At 43.5% G+C, this 21,096-nt stretch overlaps 1 protein-coding gene and 1 long non-coding RNA gene across 4 annotated transcripts in view; one reads left to right on the top strand and one right to left on the bottom strand.

Annotated features, from left to right (window-relative positions):
- Window positions 1-21,096, bottom strand: part of LOC124280794 (beta-1,3-galactosyltransferase 1-like) — a 76,466-nt gene that overhangs the window by 14,791 nt on the left and 40,579 nt on the right. Inside the window, exon 1 of one of the 3 annotated variants that reach the window (XM_046716769.1) lies at window positions 698-779. The exons of the other annotated variants lie outside the window; for them this stretch is intronic. The gene's annotated coding sequence lies outside the window, so the exon portion shown is untranslated. Of the gene's footprint in view, window positions 1-697; window positions 780-21,096 lie in introns of those variants that run through there. 3 annotated transcript variants of the gene reach the window in all.
- Window positions 259-14,273, top strand: LOC124280796. Its single transcript, XR_006899776.1, has 3 exons — window positions 259-269; window positions 7,541-7,544; window positions 14,076-14,273. It is a non-coding gene; the product is annotated as an uncharacterized LOC124280796 (long non-coding RNA).

Genomic DNA, 21,096 nt, shown 5'->3' with positions numbered 1-21,096 from the left:
GACTCAACCCAAAAGTACTAGAATCTGTACTTTACTAAGAAAGTGTAATCCCAAATATAGCATATGTTACATTTGACCACTTTCTAAAATGGCATTGTGTATTTCGATGATATAACGATTTGATACAATTGTTTCGATGCGGGTTAGAATTGGTTTGCAGCAACCATGCTCGCGGTAGGACGCGTAGTCAGTCTCGACTACTTCATTGATTCATGTTGCATCCTGATTGTGTAGATCGATGCTCATGGTGTTAATCTCTAAACTGTCTTGTTCAAACACAATCATTTACAGACCGCCGTCATAGTGCTGGTATAGTGTTCTGTACATGTCCAGCATTAAATACATAACCAAGAAGAGACAATCACTTTCCAAGTTGGTTGTCTAACCCAAACTCAATTATTAACAGACAATCGTCTGCAGGTCGAAAATTACTTTCCTCATACACGCAGTGTCATCGACCTAGTGGACTGAGGTAGAATCTGGAATACAGAAGCAATATTCCCTTGTTTATCAACCCTTTGTCCACACGGTTCCATTGGTCAGACAGCCTCGGTTAAGAGAGAGAGAGAGAGAGAGAGAGAGAGTGTAGAGAGAAAGCACCACTAAACACCAAACACAGCGTCGAGTCCCAAACCCACGCCATGTGACGGTATGTCAACTCCGGTTTCATTAAATCGATTATCTATAAGGTACCTACCAAGATAAGCAAAGGAGATGTCGCCGTTCTTTACTTCCGCCACCCAGCTACCGCCATCATCCACACCGGGAAACATCACGACACATACCTTGACGACGGCAGTAAACAGCTACAGCGACCTTGACAACAAAGATGCGACCGTCCCACGTCAATAACTACCTCCACAGTAACTGCTGCACTACTACATACGTTCATGTCACCTGGTCCACCCAGTTGTCTTTTCTCATAAAGGGACCGTATCACAAGCTGTTTTTGGTGTTTTCTCGGGTCTTTATTGTTTAATCATCCTGACTGAACAAACACAAGTTTAAAGCTTTCGTCGGTCAGGTCATCTCAACAGTGCCTCTTCCATATATATTGGATAGAACAAGGGTACTTCGATCAGTGAAGAGGCAATGCATCGATCCAATATCCATGGCCAGACTATCCTATTGTGATAGCGAATTATATTGACATTCCTACAATATATAGACCTGCCAATGCTTACATTCATTGCTGTACACATTTCAGGACAAGATTTCATTGGTGGATTTTCGAGTTTCTCCTCAGGGGGCATTATAAGTTCGAGCACTAAGGCAGGATAACAAATATATGGATGAACAACCGCTGTATCATCACCTGCTTGATAACAGTGTTGGAACCTACCTATGTTATATCTGGGATATACCCGTGAAGGTCCGGGTTACTTTTGGGAACTAATTGGATTGGAGACGACTAATTGTATCGGGTGGGCAGGTTCCCTGACTTTGTTTAGACATGTCATCGTCTACCATTTCCGTAGATCGATGCTCGTGATGTTGATCACTGGATTGTTTGGTACAGACTCGAATATTTACAGACCGCCACCATATATCTGGAATATTGCTGAGTGCGGCGTTACACAACAAGTAGAAAATCTGGGACAACACTTTCTACAGATTCTAGTACTATACCGGATCCAACCCATTGACCCACCCCGGCTTTCATCCTTGCTTACCGCCGCAAGATTCCAGCTACATGGCGGCGGTCTGTAATAATCAGCGTGTAGAGTATCGAGTTGTCGACCCAGTGGTTGATGTGATGAGTACCTATCCACGTCAGCATGTCATCGAGCCTGAACGGTTCATGCAGACCTTTGGACAAGTGTAAACAGAAAGTAGCTCAACTGCTGCCAGATATCTGCTTGGTCGAGTGGCCTCAAACAACAGGGACCGCCTCCCTGGTGTAGTGGTTAGAGCGTCCGCCCGGAGAGCGGAAGGTCGCGGGTTCGATCCCCGAACGCGTCATACCAAAATACGTTAAAATATGGTACTTGTTGTTCCCTGCCAGGCTCTTGGCATTATTGGGTACAACAAGGACTGGTCGGCTCGGAGTCAGTGTAATGTGTCTGAGTGGGGTATTCATGCTTCACTGCGGCATGATATCTCAGTGGGCTAGCACTATAAAACCGGCTTCAGTCTGGGCTAGTACAAGCAGCCGCACATACACATACACACGCATGCACGTCGTCATATGAGCGAAATATTCTCAAGCACGACGTTAAACCCAATTTCACCTCACCTCAAACAACAGGGCAATTTGTGATTACAAGCGCTAGGCTGAATTGGAGGATGAGGATGTTTGGTTGTTGTTCAACGCCGCTCTCAGCAATATTCCAGCTATATGGAGGGGCGGTGAGGTAGCCTAGAGGTTAAAGCCTCGTCACGCCAAAGGCCCAGGTTCGATTCCCGACATGAGTACAATGTGTGAAGCCCATTTCTGGTGTTCCCCGCGTGATATTGCTGGAATATTGCTAAAAGTGGCGTAAGACCATACTCAGTCACTCACTATACGGCTGCGGTCTGTGACTAATCTGGAGTCTGGACCAGACAATCCAGTGATTTACATCGTGAAAATCAATCTACGCAGTAGGGATACGATGACGTGTCAACCAAGTCAGCGAGCCTGACCACCCAATCCCTTCGGCATGGGTTGCTGAAGACCAATTCTAACCCGGATCTCATTTGGACGATGACGTTGGGGTGGCATCTTCGTGAGTCCAAGCCTTCAGTTGTTTGTTTGACTAGCCTTTCCAAACAACATTCTGCACGAAACCATCTACCACAGCGAGACGTCGGAATACACTTGTCCATTTTGTCTCAATGATGCTTTACATCATGTTGACTTCTATACGTTTCATGAGATTGAATGAAATAACGAACGTGACAGGCGTGAGTTAAGTATTCCGACATGAATGAGTTAAATCACCCATTAGGTGTTAATGAGTTTGACATTTCGCCTCATATTTTCTGACTAACCACACCCGTCGAGTACAGCCAGGTGGACGTGGTCTGGTAGTGTTACACCGACAGTGTCGAGTACAACCACATGGACGTGGTCTGGTAGTGTTACACCAAAAGTGTCGAGTACAGCCAGGTGGACGTGGTCTGTAGTGTTACACTGACAGTGTCGAGTACATCTTGGTGGACGTGGTCTGTAGTGTTACACTGACAGTGTCGAGTACAGCTTGGTGGACGTGGTCTGTAGTGTTACACCGACAGTGTCGAGTACAGCCAACTGGACGTGGTCTGGTAGTGTTACACCGACAGTGTCGAGTACAGCCAGGTGGACGTGATCTGGTAGTGTTACACCGACAGTGTCGAGTACAGCCAGGTAGACGTGGTCTAGAAGTGTAACACCGACAGTGTCGAGTACAACCAGATGGACGTGGTCTGGTAGTGTTACACCGACAGTGTCGAGTACAACCAGATGGACGTGATTTAGAAGTGTTACACCGAAAGTGTCGAGTACAACCAGATGGACTTGGTCTGGTAGTGTTACACCGACAGTATCGAGTGCAACCAGATGGACGTAGTCTGGTAGTGTTACACCGACAGTATCGAGTGCAACCAGATGGACGTAGTCTGGTAGTGTTACACTGACAGTGTCGAGTACAACCAGATGGACATGGTGTGGTAGTGTTACACCAAAAGTGTCGAGTACAGCCAGATGGACGTGGTCTGGTAGCGCTACACCGACAGTATCGAGTACAGCCAGGTGGACGTGGTCTGGTAGTGTTACACCGACAGTGTCGAGTACAGCCAGGTGGACGTGGTCTGGTAGTGTTACACCGACAGTATCGAGTACAGCCAGGTGGACGTGGTCTGGTAGTGTTACACCGACAGTGTCGAGTACAACCAGATGGACGTGGTGTGGTAGTGTTACACCGACAGTGTCGAGTACAGCCAGATGGACGTGGTCTGGTAGTGCTACACCAACAGTGTCGAGTACAACCAGATGGACGTGGTCTGGTAATGTTACACCGACATGGTCGAGTACAGTCAGGTGAACGTGGTCTGGTAGTGCTACAGCGACAGTTTTGAGTACAACCAGATGGACGTGGTCTGGTAGTGTTACACCGACAGTGTCGAGTACAACCAGATGGACGTGGTCTGGTAGTGCTACACCGACAGTGTCGAGTACAACCAGATGGACGTGGTCTGGTAGTGTTACACCGACAGTGTCGAGTACAACCAGGTGAACGTGGTCTGGTAGTGCTACACCGACAGTGTCGAGTACAACCAGATGGACGTGGTCTGGTAGTGTTACACCGACAATGTCGAGTACAGCCAGATGGACGTGGTCTGGTAGTGTTACACTGACAGTGTCGAGTACAACCAGATGGACGTGGTCTGGTAGTGTTACACCGACAGTGTCGAGTACAACCAGATGGACGTGGTCTGGTAGTGTTACACTGACAGTGTCGAGTACAACCAGATGGACGTGGTCTGGTAGTGTTACACCGACAGTATCGAGTACAGCCAGATGGACGTGGTCTGGTAGTGTTACACCGACAGTGTCGAGTACAGCCAGATGGACAAGGTCTGGTAGTGTTACACCGACAGTATCGAGTACAGCCAGATGGACGTGGTCTGGTAGTGTTACACCGACAGTGTCGAGTACAGCCAGATGGACGTGGTCTGGTAGTGCTACACCGACAGTGTCGAGTACAACCAGATGGACGTGGTCTGGTAGTGTTACACCGACAGTGTCGAGTACAACCAGATGGACGTGGTCTGGTAGTGTTACACCGACAGTATCGAGTACAGCCAGATGGACGTGGTCTGGTAGTGTTACACCGACAGTGTCGAGTACAGCCAGATGGACGTGGTCTGGTAGTGTTACACCGACAGTATCGAGTACAGCCAGATGGACGTGGTCTGGTAGTGTTACACCGACAGTGTCGAGTACAGCCAGATGGATGTGGTCTGGTAGTGCTACACCGACAGTGTCGAGTACAACCAGATGGACGTGGTCTGGTAGTGTTACACCGACAGTGTCGAGTACAACCAGATGGACGTGGTCTGGTAGTGTTACACCGATAGGATCGAGTACAACCATGCACAGAGCAGAGACACAATGTATTCGGAACACTATTCCAGTATGGATTCAAACATTTCGATAGAACTACATTAATCGTTTCCGCTACTGCACAACAATCCCACATTATGTTATTATCGAAGTTAACGTGAAGGTTTTATCTACATCATTTCATCCATATCAATGATAACAATCATTTGCACACGGGCTGCAAATACAGTTGGAAAAGATCAAATAAATATAGGACAAATGGGAAAGCGCACGCATGGATAACCAAGTAAAGAATAGAAACCTGGAAACCGATACCGTTTTTTTCAGATACCAATCCTAACGAGGTCTCAATAGCCGTCCCTTGTATTATGTCTGACTCATCGTGAACAGAGAGGAACAGTGCCAGGTAATGTAGAGGTTTTGAGACAGTCCCTAACCTGCCGATACCCACTGGCATCGCCTCTGTTGTGAGATATTTCGAACCATAACCGGATTATCCGGCCTTACTATTGTTTGATCATAATAGTCTTTGTGTAGCTCTGTGCAGTGAGACCTGAGAACCAAAATACCTTGACACGGGCCATGGGCGTCCTGTTTAGCATATAATATGGGTACGACTATACCCCGAAGTTAGCCTGGCAACGTGTCCGATGACACTCTGTTGGACACTCTGGCAACCAAACCGAGTACGAATTTAGGTTACACTATCAACGTGTCCGTCTACACCCTCAAGGTTATCACGGCAACGTGTCCAACTACACCCTGAAGGTTAGCATGGCAACGTTTCCGTCTACACCTCAAGGTAATCATGGCAACGTGTCCTTCTACACCCTCAAGGTTATCACGGCAACGTGTCCAACTACACCCTGAAGGTTATCACGGCAATGTGTCCTACTACACCCTGAAGGTTAGCATGGCAACGTGTCCGTCTACACCTCAAGGTTATCATGGCAACGTGTCTTACTACACCCTGAAGGTTAGCATGGCAACGTGTCCTTCTACACCCTGAAGGTTATCATGACAATGTGTCCTACTACACCCTGAAGGTTAGCATGGCAACGTGTCCTACACCCTGAAGGTTAGCATGGCAACGTGTCCTACTACACCCTGAAGGTTAGCATGGCAACTTGTCCGACTACACCCGTGTCCGGCACTGCATTGTGCTAGTCTGATACATGTACCGTACCCGACTTCATTTGCAACTTGGCCGACTTCGCACAGCGTAAGCTGACAACAAAATACAACTGAAATGCGCGAGTTGACATCTCGAACACCTGACCTCTATACCAATTGGTTTCTACATTTCAACCAAAGGCCTTAACAATAGGTTTGTCCAGACAACGACATCAGAGAGATCAATGTTCTCGGATGGCTGAGTTTTGTCCAGGCACAGTAACAAAGTCACGCACGTTAGGAAGCCGTGATCGCGGAACACACTGACGACATCACAGTGTGAGGTACAACTCTTCATAATGTTTGGGTTCACCATTGTGTACATGCTGAAAATTTTATGTAATCGCTTCTCCTGTCCCACCGAGGGGGGTTCCATTAAAGATAAAAGAGAAACGAGATATGACAGCATGGTTCCTGAATATATTGGTGATTGGTGATATGACATTGATCGGTGTTCGGTGATAGGTGGTTGGTGACATGAGCAGATAACGCATATTTGAAATGAGCACCACAGTCACTCGTACGATAAAGGTAGCCATACTACACCCGTACAGCAAAATAAACAATTAGCCGAAAGGTAAAATTGGTTGGTTGGTTATGTTGTTTAACGCCGCACTCAGCAATATTCCAGCTAAATGGCGACGGTCTGGACCAAATCGAGTCTGGACCAGACAATCTAGTGGGCAACATCTTGAGCATCGATCTGCGCAAGTGGGATACGATGACATGTGTCAACCAAGTCAGCGAGCCTGACCACCCGATCCCGTTAGTCGCCTCTTACGACAAGCATGGGTTACTGAAGATCAATTCTAACCCGGATCTTCGAGGGGTTCTGAAAGATCCGAGACAAAGTCTTACACCTTGGTGGTGAACAGAATCTAATTGTTATGACAAGCCTGGCTGCTGAAGATCAATTCTAACCTTCACGGGTTCCGAATGTTATGAAATACACAGTACTTTACCGAGAAAGTGTAAACCCGCGTGTATATTTCACCACTTCCTTAATGGCATTCTGTATTGACAGAGTGTTAAAGGATATACTGAGTGGTATTCAGAAAGGCCTTGTTGCGATTGTATGTTCACGTCCGGGTATTAAAACCTGATAAGTTGATAACACTGTTACCACAGGCTGAAGCGATAACCTTTTGTCGAGAATGCCTCACAGGTGCTGCAGAATGGCTTCCTGTCCGTGTGTATATAATACTCTTTATTACCTAGCTCTGTCTATGTACACAGGGCATTTACACGATTTATGCCCTGGCCATGTTGTGTCTGTCCGGACCAGGAAGGGGTAAACACGATATTTACAGAGGTAATCCTTTGTGATGCATTTCAGTTAAGACTGGTTAGTTTGTTGTTTAACGCCGCACTCAGCAATATTCCTAGCTATGTGACTGCAGTCTGTAAATAATCGAATCTGGACCAGATAATCCACTGATCAACAGCATGAGCATTGATCTACGCAAGTGGGATACGATGACATGTGTCAACCAAGTCAGCAAGCCTGACCACCCGATCTTGTTAGTCACCTCTTACGACAAGCATAGGTTCTTAAAGACCAATTCTAACCCGGATCTTCACGGGACCATTTCAATTAAGTCCGTTGGGAAGACATCGTTTTCCACTCCTTTCATCATTCCTTCATTGCGCCGCTTTTAGCTTTATTGCAGCAATATCACCGCGGGGGGACACCAGAAATGTTCCACTGAAGCCCCCATGCACAACACGCTCGAGACTTTATAAACATGTGTTTCATTGAAGCCTCCATGTACAACACGCTCGAGACTTTATAAACATGTGTGTCATTGAAGCCTCCATGTACAACACGCTCGAGACTTTATAAACATGTGTTTCATTGAAGCCTCCGTGTACAACACACTCGAGACTTTATAAACATGTGTTTCATTGAAGCCTCCATGTACAACACGCTCGAGACTTTATAAACATGTGTTTCATTGAAGCCTCCATGTACAACATGCTCGAGACTTTATAAACATGTGTTTCATTGAAGCCTCCATGTACAACACGCTCGAGACTTTATAAACAAGTGTTTCATTGAAGCCTCCATGCACAACACGCTCGAGTCTTTATAAACATATGTGTCATTGAATCCTCCATGTACAACACGCTCGAGACTTTATAAACATGTGTTTCATTGAAGCCTCCATGTACAACACGCTCGAGACTTTATAAACATATGTCATTGAAGCCTCCATGTACAACACACTCGGGACTTTATAAACAAGTGTTTCATTGAAGCCTCCGTGTACAACACGCTCGAGACTTTATAAACAAGTGTTTCATTGAAGCCTCCATGTACAACACGCTCGAGACTTTATAAACAAGTGTTTCATTGAAGCCTCCGTGTACAACACGCTCGAGACTTTATAAACATGTGTTTCATTGAAGCCTCCGTGTACAACACACTCGAGACTTTATAAACATGTGTTTCATTGAAGCCTCCATGTACAACACGCTCGAGACTTTATAAACAAGTGTTTCATTGAAGCCTCCATGCACAACACGCTCGAGTCTTTATAAACATATGTGTCATTGAAGCCTCCATGTACAACACGCTCGAGACTTTATAAACATGTGTTTCATTGAAGCCTCCATGTACAACACGCTCGAGACTTTATAAACATATGTCATTGAAGCCTCCATGTACAACATGCTCGAGACTTTATAAACAAGTGTTTCATTGAAGCCTCCGTGTACAACACGCTCGAGACTTTATAAACAAGTGTTTCATTGAAGCCTCCATGTACAACACGCTCGAGACTTTATAAACAAGTGTTTCATTGAAGCCTCCATGTACAACACGCTCGAGACTTTATAAACATGTGTTTCATTGAAGCCTCCGTGTACAACACGCTCGAGACTTTATAAACAAGTGTTTCATTGAAGCCTCCATGTACAACACGCTCGAGACTTTATAAACATGTGTTTCATTGAAGCCTCCGTGTACAACACGCTCGAGACTTTATAAACATGTGTTTCATTGAAGCCTCCATGTACAACATGCTCGAGACTTTATAAACATGTGTTTCATTGAAGCCTCCATGCACAACACGCTCGAGACTTTATAAACAAGTGTTTCATTGAAGCCTCCATGCACAACACGCTCGAGACTTTATAAACATGTGTTTCATTGAAGCCTCCATGTACAACACGCTCGAGACTTTATAAACATGTGTTTCATTGAAGCCTCCATGTACAACACGCTGGAGACTTTATAAACATGTGTTTCATTGAAGCCTCCGTGTACAACACGCTCGAGACTTTATAAACATGTGTTTCATTGAAGCCTCCATGTACAACACGCTCGAGACTTTATAAACATGTGTTTCATTGAAGCCTCCATGTACAACACGCTCGAGACTTTATAAACAAGTGTTTCATTGAAGCCTCCATGCACAACACGCTCGAGTCTTTATAAACATATGTGTCATTGAAGCCTCCATGTACAACACGCTCGAGACTTTATAATCATGTGTTTCGTTGAAGCCTCCATGTACAACACGCTCGAGTCTTTATAAACATATGTGTCATTGAAGCCTCCATGTACAACACGCTCGAGACTTTATAAACATATGTCATTGAAGCCTCCATGTACAACACACTCGAGACTTTATAAACAAGTGTTTCATTGAAGCCTCCATGTACAACACACTCAAGACTTTATAAACATATGTGTCATTGAAGCCTCCATGTACAACACACTCGAGACTTTATAAACATATGTGTCATTGAAGCCTCCATGTACAACACACTCGAGACTTTATAAACATGTGTTTCATTGAAGCGTCCATGCACAACACGCTCGAGACTTTATAAACATGTGTTTCGTTGAAGCCTCCATGTACAACACGCTCGAGGCTTTATAAACATGTGTGTCATTGAAACCTCCATGCACAACACGCTCGAGACTTTATAAACAAGTGTTTCGTTGACGCCTCCATGCACAACACGCTCGAGACTTTATAAACAAGTGTTTCGTTGACGCCTCCATGTACAACACACTCGAGATTTTATACACGCAAGAGGCTTAAGAGCAGATACATTCGTGTAACATGAATGTTGTTCCCAGAGACAAAGTTAATCAAATATCACCAAAATGAACATTCATGCCATTGATACCCAAAAGCTTTCTTTATGAACTTGATAAGGAGCACGAGAACAAGGTGCACCTGGGTCTTGGACGCGCGAGGGGTACACAAAATATTGAATGACCGAGTGCTTCATGTTTGTCATTTTCATGCTAGGGGTTGGTCTATACAACTGATGTTTGCTAGTGCTGTTTGAACGTTTTGTCTGTATGTCACGATGTGTCACGTGTGTCAACACATTGAACATTATGAGGACACGCTTAGTTCTATTATTTCTGAGAAACTTTTCTTTACATGTGCTATATATCATTTGATCTTATATAAATGACGAGTAGTATATAAGAGAGCAACAGGTTATCACTGATGGCTTCGTAGAGCATAATATATGCCCCAATTACTCCGCCATTCTGTCCCACATTTCACTAAGCACATGCGGGTGTTCAGTACAAGCACAGTCTTCAACACCTCACCAGCCATGTCACATTCAGCTCGTTGAATTCAATGCATTTTTTCATGACTGAATCCTACTCCTAGCAACGACCTTCAAAACATCACCTTCCCAGATGGTACAAATTTTCTAAACGTGGATTACAACCAGTGTGCGAAGTAGTTCCAAATTTGCTTGCTATGCCTGAAAGTTACTCGCCCCCAAAAGAACTCACTAGTCCGAAATTTGAATGTGGACGAGGGTTTCATTATTAAGCTGCTAAGGGACCGCTCATAATTCATGGCAAGGGGGTTGATGATGATTTATATGCAGAAACATGAACAATGTGAATGACTCCCCTAAAATTTACGTACTAAGTAAGTGACGCCACCCCCATCTCTTGCATATCATTTACAAAATCAATGACCACCCTCCCCCTTCCCATAATTTTTAAGCATATATTTTAACATGATTATGTACAAAATTGCTGACCCCCCCTAATACATGTGTACAAAATTGCTGACACCCTACCTCCCCAGATCAAAATGGGTGCCACCCCTCCCCCCTTAAAATCATCACCACACATAGGCACCTCAAAACATAAATTCAAGTAGTCAGGAATAGTTGTACTCATATCAAGATTACTGAACTTCTGAAATAGACAAGTCTACAGTTCACCCAGCTGTAACATGGGTACCTGTGATGATGTGCTGGCAATGTGAGTGTTTAGTTCATCGCGCCTAACAGGCAGCGTGGCTGTATGATCCCCAGGGAGTTGAAAAAGTATCTGAAAGTACGATAGTGTCCTATGACCGGGGATAGTATTGTACGTAGCGCCGTGAGCGGGCAATGTGCCTGGATATGAGCGCCATATAAGCGGACTATTACTTACTGGTCTAGAAGCCAGTCCCCCAAAATGGTGAAAATGTGGTGCAGTTTTGGCGACCGAATGGGATGTGATTTTTCACAATCGGGAATGATTTAGCTTTGATTGCCAGCCGGTTGTCATCAGCTACCGTGCGTGACTACCGTGCAGGGGCCCTTTAAAGGTGAAACATGTAATGTCAGTTGTGGCAATACTTTAACTGATAGCTGCATGGTGTAATTTAATCACTCTGGTTTGGATTGACCGATTTTCATCAAAATAGTTGTTTTGGAATGCTCAGATCATGATTTATAATTGTGGACAATAACATTACATATAAGCTCATCGCAAAATATTTTTGTAAGGTCAAAGGTCAATTTCAATAGAAAGGGCATTTAATGAGAAAATATGAGTTGAACTTTACAAATTAAAAAAAAAATGTTTTTCTAATTCAGCTATATCATTTGAAGATCATATATACCTTTGGTTGGCATTGTTTTCATGAAAAACCACAAGGAAACAAAGGTTGGTACTTTGTATTTAGATCAGCAAAATATTACATAATGTCTGTTCAAAAGTAACAGCACCATGCTTTACATAGTATCAAGGGTACAATGTGTGAAGCCCATTTCTGGTGTCCCCCGTCGTGATGTTGCTGGAATATTGCTAAAAGCGGAATAAAACCATACTCACTCACTCACATAGTATCAACGATACCAAATATGTAGAACATACTGTTAGACTATCGTTAAAATCACACAACATAACAGAGAGCTCTTAAATGTATTATTGTATTATTCAAGATGTCTTTCTTTGCTCACCAAACAATGATGAGTCAGTCATGTCATCATAACGCAAGCAACAGTGCCTTCATATCAATTCATATTTATTGTTCTTAATAGTCATAGTGTATTCCCAGTTGACATGTTAGTCAATGTCAACAATGTCAAGATCACGGGAACATGTTTCAAGTCCACATCCACATGCTGATGTACCCATCAGGCTTAACCTCTTGCAGCTACACCTTCCTGTACATTGACGTTTACATGCACAGATATGAAGCTGAAGAAGGTCCACCGAAACGATTTAGTCGTACCTTATTGCAACTTTATCACAGAGGGATATTTGATGAAGATCTATTGCGACAGAAACGTATTGTTTTAAATACAAAACAATAAGTGCCTACTTTTATGGACAGCCTAAAGATATTCCTAGATAATATTCATATAAACATCTTGCTTCTGTTACAGTGACTAATTCAGGACAACCATCGTCTAAATATTTAAAAAGTTAAAAACTATGTAGTCAAGACATGTGAGAGTTTATTGTAATTATTTATATGACGCTAATCTGTATTCTATGTAATCCTTATCACTTCCGCATTGTACATTGACTTGTCAGGCCATTAATTACTTTATATGACATTTACAGTAATTAAGGGGCCTGACAAGTCAATGTACAATGCGGAAGTGATAAGGATTACATAGAATACAGATTAGCGTCATATAAAGAGAGATAATGTTATTTGAGTCTCACTTTCTGTACATTGTCATAGAATGAATGCGTTTTGTACAAAAGTTAATAGTACAGAAACCACCCGTTAGGTTATGGGAGACTATATTAAATCAATAAAAACATTGTGAACCTACAAATATCAGCACACGTATAATCGTATACATTTGAAGTTAACACGTACAGGTATGCATACATACATAACATATATACAACAAACATACATACAAACAAACATATAATCACATATACAAAACAGCATACAACCGCACATAATATACGCATACACGCATACATGCATGCATGCATGCATACATACATACATACATACATACATACATACATACATACATACATACATACATACATACATACATACACACATACATACAGACCTAATACACGTATACACACATCCACACACACATCCACACACACATACATACATACATACATACATACATACATACATACATACATACATACATACATACATACATACATACATACATACATACACGCATGCATGCATGCACACACACACACACATACCCACATACGCATACATACACACACATACACACATACATACATACATACATACATACATACATACATACATACATACATACATACATACATACATACATACATACATACATACACACACATAAATATACATGTATTATAATCATACATTGAAAACCCACATATACTAGTATGCAGAATACAGATACCCTACACACAATATCATTAACATAATACAAACAATACAATGAAGTACAATATAGTTACGTACATTCGTACTGCTGTTACAATACTTAACATTCATACACCATGTGTTGCATTCATCTAGTGTTAATGAATGAAAGAGTAGAATATTAATACATTTAAAACTTAAGATACAAGTAGTGTATAATATTTAAGATAATGATTGACGTCGTTTATACATGTTTATAACAGTATCACAGAGGAGATGGACTATGCCAGGTGTGTTAAATAGATGTGTAAATTTAGTAACTGAGGAGGAGTTATTAAAGGATGGATATACATCATATTGTTTCATAGTTTGAAACAGGTCGTATCGCAGGTCGTTGTACATATCACAGTCTACAAGAAAATGGATTTCATTTTCTATTTTATCCGAACAGAAGGGACACACCCTAGCGTTGAGAGGTATTGCGGGTCGACTGTACCTGAGTTTTTCAATGTTTAATTGCAGGCTGCCACAACGAAGGAGTGCGAACATCCTTCTTGAAGATCGTGAAATGGACCGACTTAAAACATAAGCTTCAGGCTTCAAATCTTTCTTGGTTAGGCGGTATGTTCGAAGTTTATTTCCTTTTGGGTTGCCATGGTCATTCCATAGTTCACAAAACCAACTGTATTCGTCAATGATATGACGCTCTCGTCGAAGTTGTGGCATGTCTACTGTAGATTTGCTAATTTGCTCATAAACATTGAGTTTTTTTAGATAATTTAAAAACATTTTTTTCCCAGGAATGACTTCTGTGGAGAGACCAATCATGGATACAACTCGGTAGTCTATGACGGGGCATACTCTTCAGGCGTCCCAAAAATCTGTAAACTTCTAATCTCTGTTTGGTTACACTGTAAATAATTACAATAAACTCTCACATGTCTTGACTACATAGTTTTTTACTTTAAATATTTAGACGATGGTTGTTGTCCTGAATTAGTCACTATAACACTTCTACTGTAACGTTCATAATAATATGCGGGTCTCAGTTTTAGTAATATGTAATGATATACACAAAGAGTTACACACGACATGGTCTTGACACGATGAGCATCGATCTTCGTAAGTGGGGTACATTGTAAAAGATATGACACACTGATCAGAAAGGCGTTATGGTATGTTACCACCAAATATACACACAGTCATGCTATCATGACGCAAGCAACAGTGCCTTCATATCAATTCGTATATATTGTTCTTAATAGTCATAGTGTATTCCCAGTTATAGTCATAGTGTATTCCCAGTTGACATGTTAGTCAATGTCAACAATGTCAAGATCACGGGAACATGTTTCAAGTCCACATCCACATGCTGAAGTACACAACAGATTCAACCTCTTACAGCAACACCTTCCTGTACATTGACGTTTACATGCATGGATATGTTGAAGAAGGAAACGATTTAGTCTTAACTTATTTGCAACTTTATCAAGGAGGAACAGAGGAATATTTTATGAAGATCTATTGCGACAGAAATGTATTGCTTTAAATACAAAACATTAAGTGCCTACTTTTATGGACAACTCAAAGAAATTCCTAGATAATATTCATATAAACATCTTGCTTCTACTGTAACGTTCATAAAAATATGCAGGCCTCGGTTTAAGTAAAATGTAATGATATACACAAAGAGTTACCTATAGCATGGTCATGACACGATGTGGGATACGATGGCTTGCATCAAACAAGTAAGTGAGAACGACCACCTGATCAGATTAGTTCCCTCTTACGGGGGCGGTGGGGTAGCCTAGTGGTTAAAGCGTCGGCTCGTCACGCCAAAAACCCGGGTTCGAATCCCCACATGGGTACAATGTGTGAAGCCCATTTCTGGTGTCCCCCGCCGTGATGTAGCTGGAATATTGCTAAAAGCGGCGTAAAAAAAACCAAACTCAGTCAGTAGTTCCCTCTTACGACAACATAGGTTGCTAAAGATCAATTTTGGCCCAACATATTTGTGAACCTGTGAGAATGGTTAATGAATAAATGCATAGTCAGTCTCATGATATAGATTGTAGATCATTCCAAATGCTATTATAGACAACACAATGTATGTCGCCAATATCAACTGGCCTCTGCATAAGTCGTACCTGAGAGCCAACCGTCAGGTTGCGTTTAATTACTGTCAGCTTTTCAATACACCTACAGAAGTTGGTATATACGTTGACAGATGCTTTAGATTTTGCGTGGAAAACCTTGAAATCGTCTATACATTTTAACAGCAGTGGGTGACCTCGTCTAGATCGATGGTCACGCCGAAGACCCGGGTTCGAATCCCCACATGGGCACAATGCGTGAAGCCCATTTTTGGTGTCCCCCGCCGTGATGTTGCTGGAATATTGCTAAAAGCGGCGTAAAACTCAGTCAGTCAGTCGTCTAGATGGATACAAAAACACCAACTGTGGTTCATTTTCCCGATTTCAGTATGTCGCATGACTACGTTGTCCTTCAAGCAGCGAGTGAATGAATTGACAATAGTTATCGCATCATGGAATTGGCTCACGTGAATCATTATCTTCATCAGCTGCTGAACGTCGACAATACAGCGCAAGCTCTAAAATATTGACAGACCTCACCTAGATGAACATTACCAAGTCGGCTGTAGTCAACTGCATTGTTCCAACAGATATTACGAAGCCACCAGCTGTGATCAGCAGAGTGTGTTTCAAATGAAGGACATCTTCTGCTTGCCCAGATCTATATATCTATTTTCCGAAATACGAATGCTAATAGGAGATTAGGTTTTTAAAATGTGTTTCCCTCCTTGTAAGAACCACATTCGCTCTGTATCGCTGGAACCTTACACATGCCAGTAGTCCGTCTCATACTCCAAACTTTCGGCCCAACCCCTTCTGTAATGCAAATAGTCCAAGATGAAGCCAGTCTAGACCCCCACTGGTTCTGAATCTCCGAGCTCACTGGGGCTAATGCAGTATATACGGAGTTATATACTGCAATCAAAAGTTCCTATTTTCAGAGGCCAGGATCCAGGATCCTGTAATTATGGTGTGTGTGTCTGCGTGTGTGAGTGAGTGAGTGAGTGAGTTAGTGCGTGCGTGTGCGTGTGTGTGCGTGGGGTTGGGCCGAAATTTTGGAGTATGAGACGGACTACTGGCATGTGTAAGGTTCCAGCGATACAGAGCGAATGTGGTTCTTACAAGGAGGGAAACACATTTTAAAAACCTAATCTCCTATTAGCATTCGTATTTCGGAAAATAGATATATAGATCTGGGCAAGCAGAAGATGTCCTTCATTTGAAACACACTCTGCTGATCACAGCTGGTGGCTTCGAAAAAGGAATGTCTTTAAATGAGATTTGAAGTTGTCTAGGGTTGGCGACAGTCTGATACCATGGGGAATAGAGTTCCAGAGAGAAGGTGCAGCATAGCTGAAAGAGCGGTAGCCAAATGACTTCAGATGGCGTTTTGGTATCTCCAGAAGATGAAGATTTCCTGATCTTAATGTTCTCACAGGACTGTGCTTGGAGAGTAGGTCAGTTAGATAACTTGGCGCAGTTGAGTGAAGGCACTGATAAGCAAGTGTGAGAGTCTTAAAGTCTCTTCTTGTTCATACTGGCCACTTGACCACTTTCTGGACATGGTGTTGTGTATTCATATATACGTGTTCACAAAGTGTAGGGACCAATACCCAATAAATCAAGGTACCCATTCACCATAATTTCTCGTGTTAGTTTGTGGTGTACACAGTTTAAAATGAAACGCTTTGACAGTTTAACTTGCATCTTTTAGGACACTGAGACACTTTTACCAAATTGTTTGGATCGCTTTTCGAATGCATATGTCTCAAATATTTGGCATTCTGAGAATACGAACAAATAATGATGATAATAATGATTAAGATCTCAGAGAGCTTTGTGGACATTTGGAGTGAGTGAGTTTAGATTTACGCAGCACTCAGCAATATTCCAGCAATATGGCGGCGGTCTGTGAATTATCATTTCTGGACCAGACAATCCAGTGATCAACAGCACAAGCATCGATCTGCGCAATTGGGAACCGATGACATGTGTCAACCAAGCCAGCGAGCCTGACCACCCGATCCCGTTAGTCGCCTCTTACAAGCATGGGTTACTGAAGGCTCATTCTAACCCGCACCTTCACGGGTGGAAACAAACATGGGTTACTGAAGGCTCATTCTAACCCGCACCTTCACGGGTGGAGACAAACATGGGTTACTGAAGGCTCATTCTAACCCGGACCTTCACGGGTGGAGACAAGCATGGGTTACTGAAGGTTCATTCTAACCCGGACCTTCACGGGTGGAGACAAGCATGGGTTACTGAAGGTTCATTCTAACCCGGACCTTCACGGGTGGAGACAAGCATGGGTTACTGAAGGTTTCTAACCCGGACCTTCTGACCCCGACCTTCACGGGTGGAGACAAGCATGGGTTACTGAAGGTTCATTCTAACCCGGACCTTCACGGGTGGACCTTCACGGGTGGAGACATGCATGGGTTACTGAAGGTTCATTCTAACATTCACGGGTGGTTACTGAAGGCTCATTCTAACCCGGACCTTCACGGGTGGAGACAAACATGGGTTACTGAAGGCTCATTCTAACCCGCACCTTCACGGGTGGAGACAAACATGGGTTACTGAAGGTTCATTCTAACCCGGACCTTCACGGGTGGAGACAAACATGGGTTACTGAAGGTTCATTCTAACCCGGACCTTCACGGGTGGAGACAAGCATGGGTTACTGAAGGTTCATTCTAACCCGGACCTTCACGGGTGGAGACAAGCATGGGTTACTGAAGGCTCATTCTAACCCGGACCTTCACGGGTGGAGACAAGCATGGGTTACTGAAGGTTCATTCTAACCCGGACCTTCACGGGTGGAGACATGCATGGGTTACTGAAGGTTCATTCTAACCCGGACCTTCACGGGTGGAGACAAGCATGGGTTACTGAAGGTTCATTCTAACCCGGACCTTCACGGGTGGAGACAAGCATGGGTTACTGAAGGCTCATTCTAACCCGGACCTTCACGGGTGGAGACAAACATGGGTTACTGAAGGCTCATTCTAACCCGGACCTTCACGGGTGGAGACAAGCATGGGTTACTGAAGGTTCATTCTAACCCGGACCTTCACGGGTGGAGACAAACATGGGTTACTGAAGGTTCATTCTAACCCGGACCTTCACGGGTGGAGACAAGCATGGGTTACTGAAGGCTCATTCTAACCCGGACCTTCACGGGTGGGGAGACAAGCATGGGTTACTGAAGGCTCATTCTAACCCGGACCTTCACGGGTGGAGACATGCATGGGTTACTGAAGGTTCATTCTAACCCGGACCTTCACGGGTGGAGACAAGCATGGGTTACTGAAGGCTCATTCTAACCCGGACCTTCACGGGTGGAGACAAGCATGGGTTACTGAAGGTTCATTCTAACCCGGACCTTCACGGGTGGAGACAAGCATGGGTTACTGAAGGTTCATTCTAACCCGGACCTTCACGGGTGGAGACAAGCATGGGTTACTGAAGGCTCATTCTAACCCGGACCTTCACGGGTGGAGACAAACATGGGTTACTGAAGGCTCGTTCTAACCCGGACCTTCACGGGTGGAGACAAGCATGGGTTACTGAAGGTTCATTCTAACCCGGACCTTCACGGGTGGAGACAAGCATGGGTTACTGAAGGTTCATTCTAACCCGGACCTTCACGGGTGGAGACAAGCATGGGTTACTGAAGGTTCATTCTAACCCGGACCTTCACGGGTGGAGACAAGCATGGGTTACTGAAGGCTCATTCTAACCCGGACCTTCACGGGTGGAGACAAGCATGGGTTACTGAAGGCTCATTCTAACCCGCACCTTCACGGGTGGAGACAAACATGGGTTACTGAAGGCTCATTCTAACCCGGACCTTCACGGGTGGAGACAAGCATGGGTTACTGAAGGTTCATTCTAACCCGGACCTTCACGGGTGGAGACAAGCATGGGTTACTGAAGGTTCATTCTAACCCGGACCTTCACGGGTGGAGACAAGCATGGGTTACTGAAGGTTCATTCTAACCCCGACCTTCACGGGTGGAGACAAGCATGGGTTACTGAAGGCTCATTCTAACCCCGACCTTCACGGGTGGAGACAAGCATGGGTTACTGAAGGTTCATTCTAACCCGGACCTTCACGGGTGGAGACAAGCATGGGTTACTGAAGGCTCATTCTAACCCGGACCTTCACGGGTGGAGACAAGCATGGGTTACTGAAGGCTCATTCTAACCCGGACCTTCACGGGTGGAGACAAGCATGGGTTACTGAAGGTTCATTCTAACCCGGACCTTCACGGGTGGAGACAAGCATGGGTTACTGAAGGTTCATTCTAACCCCGACCTTCACGGGTGGAGACAAGCATGGGTTACTGAAGGCTCATTCTAACCCGGACCTTCACGGGTGGAGACAAGCATGGGTTACTGAAGGCTCATTCTAACCCGGACCTTCACGGGTGGAGACAAACATGGGTTACTGAAGGCTCATTCTAACCCGGACCTTCACGGGTGGAGACAAGCATGGGTTACTGAAGGTTCATTCTAACCCGGACCTTCACGGGTTGAGACAAGCATGGGTTACTGAAGGCTCATTCTAACCCGGACCTTCACGGGTCTAAGGACATTTGGAAGGTCTTCCAGCACGTTATACAGCCAGCTGTATATGAGTGAGTTAATTCTAGTATTACAGTTAATACACAACTTAATAGTTCCTATAGTGGAATGGTAATACCTGAGGCTGTGTATGAGTGAGTTAATTCTAGTATTACAGTTAATACATAACTTAACAGTACTTATAGTGGAAAGGTAATACCTGAGGTTGTGTATGAGTGAGTTAATTCTAGTATTACAGTTCATACATAACTTAACAGTACTTATAGTGGAAAGGTAATACCTGACGTTGTGTATGAGTGAGTTAATTCTAGTATTACAGTTAATACACAACTTAATAGTACATTTGTACTTATAATAAAAAGGTAAAACTTGAAGCTGTACATAAGCGAGTATGACTGTATATAGTACTTTGTATTGGAAAAGTCATACTTAAACAACATACATTACATTCAATAAATTTTATAAAAAAAGAATGTTCAATCCCTCAAAATCAAAGTTAATTTGGGATTTCTGTTATCATAACCATAGCACTTATTTAGGGCTTTAATATGTAGAAATAGGCTCTGCGTGTACAATCAATGTCCCTCGCTGAAGCTCC

The sequence above is a fragment of the Haliotis rubra genome, unplaced genomic scaffold (genome assembly GCF_003918875.1).
Source record: "Haliotis rubra isolate DU_JTF1 unplaced genomic scaffold, ASM391887v1 Scf274, whole genome shotgun sequence".
NCBI lineage: Eukaryota > Metazoa > Mollusca > Gastropoda > Lepetellida > Haliotidae > Haliotis > Haliotis rubra.
The sequence above is the reverse complement of the archived record's forward strand: the minus strand, read 5'-3'. Positions and strand labels throughout refer to the sequence as shown.